Here is a 5,516-nt window from a genome sequence, read left to right as displayed (position 1 = left end):
GAAACAGTGAAGATATTGCTCAAGGACTGGTTAATCCATTAGTAACTCCTGGGGGAATTCTGTGCCACTACGAGCATGTAGAATTCATGTCCCCTTCAGATTTCTTTGCTTCCTCACAGAAAAATGACTTTCTGATGGGGAAACAGAGGGAAGCCGCAGGAGTAGTCATGCGCCTCTCCTCAGCAGCGCAGCCACGTCATTTCAGGCACCTGGAGCAGCTGGCAGAGAGGAAGATCACCGGGAAATGGCCTGGAGACACCCATCTGTTGGCTCCTACTCTGCTCCAGGCTCAGCTGCTAGTCCCGACTGGGCTGGGGAGGATGGGACTTCCTTTTGCCCTGCAAGGAGTGGCTGGGGCTGGGGCTGGGGCTGGAACAGACCCAGCCTCAGAAACCTGCCCTGGCTGTAGAAAGATCCACATCCTCCCCCTCCCCAACCCCACTTCCTGCACCCATTGCTCCTCAGCCCTGGGAGGAGAGGTCATTGTATGGGGAGCTGCTCCCCTATCCGCTGAACCCTCATGCATCCAGACCCCTGCATGCCCAGACCCTGCCCCACTGAGCCTCACCCCCTGCACACAGAACCCCCCTACCATGCCCCCCACACCCTCAGCCTGCCGAGCCTCACCCCTTGCTTCCGGATCACACCTGCACCCTGACCTCCCACCAAACTCCACCTCCCTGCATCTGGACCCCTGCTGAGCCCTCCCCTGCACTGGACCCCCCCCAGTACCCCCAGACCATCTCCCATTGAGCCTCTTCACACTCGAACACCCAGCCCCTGCATCCGCCGCCTCCCTGCACCCAGAACATGCAGAGCAGAAAGGATCTGTCCTTCTATTTTATGTTCAGGTATCAGAGGGGAAGCCGTGTTAGTCTGGATCTGTAAAAGCAGCAAAGAATCCTGTGGCACCTTATAAACTAACAGACGTTTTGGAGCATGAGCTTTCGTGGGTGAATACCCACTTCGTCAGATGCATGTAGTGGAAATTATATTATGAAAGATTGGTGCCCTGGCTGCAGAGATGGATGGACATATGAACCCCTTTCAAGGTCTGCTTTTGAAGTCTGGGGAAGGCCTGTAGCTTGGGTTCTGCCAGTGAGTACATGCAGCCAAAGGGAACATCTGGTCCTGGTTGAAGATCAATGGGGCAGTCATAACTATGATAGGGCTGTAAGGTATCCACTTTGTTCTTATCAAATATGTCAAGGAAGTCTTGATATTTACTGGTAATACAGGGGCTGTACAAGGAAAGGTGGAAGACTCTGCAGGTCCCTGTGATGTGCCGTCTTGTGTTTGGACTCCCTGAAAAAGTAGACTGAGTTGCAGCCAATTTATGATCCATGGTTGTGTCTTGGGAGACAGAACTACAAGCAATGCAGGCAATTGAAGCTACTGCACAGGCCCACCAATGGATATGTCAGTCATGGGTGGTGAACCAGGGCATGCCACATCTAACCAGGGAGTGTTAGGCTTGGATTAGCCTGAACTGGAGAGTTTCTCGGTGACCCTGGAGAGTGGTAACATCCAGGGGCATGATCTGGTGGATGACGGACTGATTTGAGGAGCATCTCATCAGCAGACTCTGTCAGATTCAGGGACCTTTTGCACTGGGTGAGGATCTTACACACTTGTGCAAAGTCCTGGTCCATAAAACTAGCAGATGCTTCCAAATCCACCAGTGCTTCCAAGTGGACCTCAGGCATGATGGGTGATGGGGCTGCAGGGGGCTTAGGAAGCACATTGGGCTCCAATTAGCCATGACCAGGATACTGACCAAAAAATGATATTGGGGATTGGAGAAAGGAGAAGGACATCAACACAGTCCCACACTTCTCCATCAGAATTGGGATTTTGCTTTTCCCATAGGGTGCAGGTTGGGCCTTCACAGGACAGCCTGAAGCAAAGTATCCAGGCTGCCCTCACTGCAGGCATAAACCCGCCATTTGAAACTGCTGTTTCTCTGTGACAGAGAGGCAGGGCCAAGCTTGGTCAATCTGCATGGGATCATTTTGGTGGTGGCAAAACTGAAAATAGAAGAGCTAGAGTCAGGGCGACTGGTGGGGTACAGGAGACTGAGCAGAGCTCCATCATCTGGTTGTCAATCTTGATGCATAATTTGATGAAATCATTTAGGCCAAGTGATGACTTCACTCATGCCAGCTTGTTTTTTACCTCCTTACAGAATCTGAACCATAAATGGACTCATTCCGCTCAGTGTCAGCCACTAGGCACCAAAATTATGCAGAGTACTTGGCAACCAATCACCAATCCTGCCACAGTGCTTGGAGGGAAGCCTCTGTGGTGTGTGTGTGTGGTTTGGATCATTGAATATTATTTCCATGTCTTGCACAAAGTTCTCCAGTTGGCCCAGGAGTGGGCTAGATTTCTCCAGGAGCAGGGAAGCCCAGGCCCAGGTCTGCTCAGTCAGCAGGCTGATGATAAATCCTGCTTGAACTTGATTGGTGCGGAAGGCTTGTGGTCATAGTAGAAACAGAAGCCAGCTCTGGTTTAAGAACCTCTGAAATTTTCTGCATTTACCACCAAATTTATCCAGCAGTACAATCTTAGTTTCACAGGGAGCTGGGGTTGGGACAGCAGGTTCCTGAAAGGGGCATAGTAGTCTGGAAAGGTTAATAGCCACTGTTGTACAGCACCCACTATCTCCAACAGGGAGACACTGGTCTTGCTCGGACACATTTCCATGGAGCAGGACCCCTATTCCCCTGAATAATCCCTTAGTTTGAGCAGCCCAGCTAAAAGTATCAGGAGACCAGGTCATAGAGAGTCATGCCTAGTGGTCAGAGCAGGAAGCAGAACTGGAGTTGGACTCCAAATGCCAGAGCCTAGGGCCAAAGCAGAGGCAGGAATCAGCCAAGGTCAGAATAGGATTACTTGGAGTCAGGGCTGTCCCAAAGCAGAACTAAGGCTGGGACGGGACAGGACAGGAAAAAGGCTTGTTGCAGAGCAGGGCCTAGTCTGGAGCAGTGAGGTTCTAGGCTGGAGCAGGGCTTGGAGCAAGTCATACACAAGAAGGCAAAGAATCCACAGGCATCTACATTGAGCAGCTACTGATCTTTTGCACCTGCTGGTCTTAAAAGCAAGTCACCTGACTGCCATAGCCAATCAAGTGCTCTGCTGTGGCCCAGCTGTACTCATTGGGAGCAAGGCAACTGGGCAGGTGTAGCTGAATGCCCTCATTCTTAACAGTGCTGTTCATGTGGCTCTGATCATCCACATTCTTCTCATGACTGAACACTGACCCAAGGTATTTAAACAGTTGCAAAGGCTTTTACTCTATACCATGTAGTTATATGGGCTTCTTGTTGTCCCTCCTAGTGAAGCATCACATGTACTCCGTTTTTTATTTTTTTTGGCTGACTTGTAAGCCAGTTCTTTCAGATGCAGCCCTCCATAGTTGTAGGTCCCTTTCCACTTGATATTTCTCTTCATGGCACAACATAATGCCACTGGTGAAAAGCAGGCTCTGTGGAGGCGTTTCCCCTAATCTCTTGCATCAAGGTGTCCCTTAGAAGAGGAATGGGCTACAGGCTGATCCTTGCTGTAGACAGTGAATGAGTCACACTAGCTGCAGCTGCTTCTCACTACTGTTGTGCTACCCTGGTACCATTGTGTCCCATAGTAGTCTGAACATATGTCTCTGGCAGTTTGTGTGAACACAGACACCACCGAAGCAATTCTCTAGGAACTCCTGTCATGAACCTTTTCTAAATGCACAACCATTAAGGGCAATCCCTTGTGTTTCTCCTTGTACTTCTCCTGCAATATTCAGGCTGCAAACAGTGAATTCATTGTTGACCTTCCTGGCATAAACCCAAATTGGTCCTCACTTACTTCATGCTCCGGCTTACTTCTGAAGTCTTTTCTCCATGGTTCTTTCCAGCCATTTCAATGTGTGACTGATTAGTGTGATAGGTCAGTGTGACACACCAGGGTACAATTCAGACCAGTGGAGGCTGTGTCACTCCTGCCCAGCAGCCTTACAATGCCTTGCTGAAGTAGCTCCCACTGGGGCCACTCACAAAAGGCCTTCCAGCATGCCAGCCACACCCTGAGTTTCTGTGTATAGCTGCAGCCTGCCAGTTACACCCTGACTCTCACCAAGCTTGGGTTATATTGCAGGGTGACACCAACACACCCCCAGTCCTGGATTTTCCTCCAGGAATGTATATCCTGAACTGGTCCAGTCCTCTTCTGGACAGTACAAATACAGTAAATTGATTGTTCCTTTAAGGGAATAATATACCAGTTTGTTATTTTAAATAGAGCAGCAAAGAGTCCTGTGGCACCTTGTAGACTAACAGATGTATTGGAGCATGAGCTTTTGTGGGTATTCACATTGTATTCACCCACGAAAGCTCATGCTCCAATACATCTGTTAGTCTATAAGGTGCCACAGGACTCTTTGCTGCTTTTCCAGATCCAGACTAACATGGCTACCCCTCTGATACTTGATTTTAAATAGAGTTACCCAGACACTTCAATTTAAATACACTGGATTAGACACAACAGTAAAACAAGTTTATTAACTACAAAGAGAGAGATTTTAAGTAAGTACAAATAATGAGGCAGAAAGTCAGAAATGGTTACAAGAAAAATAAAGCCAGAAGGCTCACTAGTGCCAAACTTAAACTATATTAGATTCAAACAAAATTTCTCACCACATTCTTCCGGCAAGTTACTGACTGACTCTTCAGGTCCAGACCCCTCCCCCAACATCCAATAGCTGTTTTCTTTTGTCTTCTCAGGTGTAGAGAATGCAATGGGTGGAGTGTGTGGGGGTGTGTGCTTAGGGGTGTTTGCCCCTTCTTTAATAATTTCAATCTCCCTCTTGAAAAACATTTCCAGCTGGAAACTAGGCGACAAAAAGTCTGTGTGGACTGATGTTCCTGGTGGGGGGGGTTCCACCTGTTTGAGCTTCCTTTATTTTCCCTTCCTGCTTGATGACTCTATTTACTGCTTAAATCAAAACGAAGGCAAACGTACACTTCTTTGTTCAAGACAGACCTGTTTGACCAGTTTGGTGCTAGGGGAGTTTTGAACATGCAGTCTTAACATCATACAGGGCAATCTTATAACTTCACATATAGTGTTGCCACACATTTTATCAGGACAATACTGACCAGCAAATTATGAGTTTTCAGATGATACCATATGAGGTGTGCCTTGCACAAAGATTATTACAATAGTGTTTAGGGTGTGAATACAAGGGTGTATTCCATCACAGTCAGTAATTACTACATTCTTACATATCTCCTTTACACTTGGAGATAGGGACCAATGTGCTCTTCCTTCACTTGTCAGGCATTTTTCTAGCACAAAGAATTAAGTTGAAAAGTTAGTCATCATCACCACTCCCTCATGGCCTCATTCTTTAAATGCTTCAGTTGGTGCACCATCCAGTCCCACTGCCTTCCCACATTTCTTCATCTTAGCTACTGGCTGAGTCTCCACCATGGTGACAGGCCCTGTAAGGTTGTTACTTGTGCATACTT

Source organism: Gopherus evgoodei, chromosome 3 (assembly GCF_007399415.2).
Source record: "Gopherus evgoodei ecotype Sinaloan lineage chromosome 3, rGopEvg1_v1.p, whole genome shotgun sequence".
In the NCBI taxonomy this organism is placed as follows: domain Eukaryota; kingdom Metazoa; phylum Chordata; order Testudines; family Testudinidae; genus Gopherus; species Gopherus evgoodei.
This window is presented reverse-complemented; position numbering follows the sequence as displayed.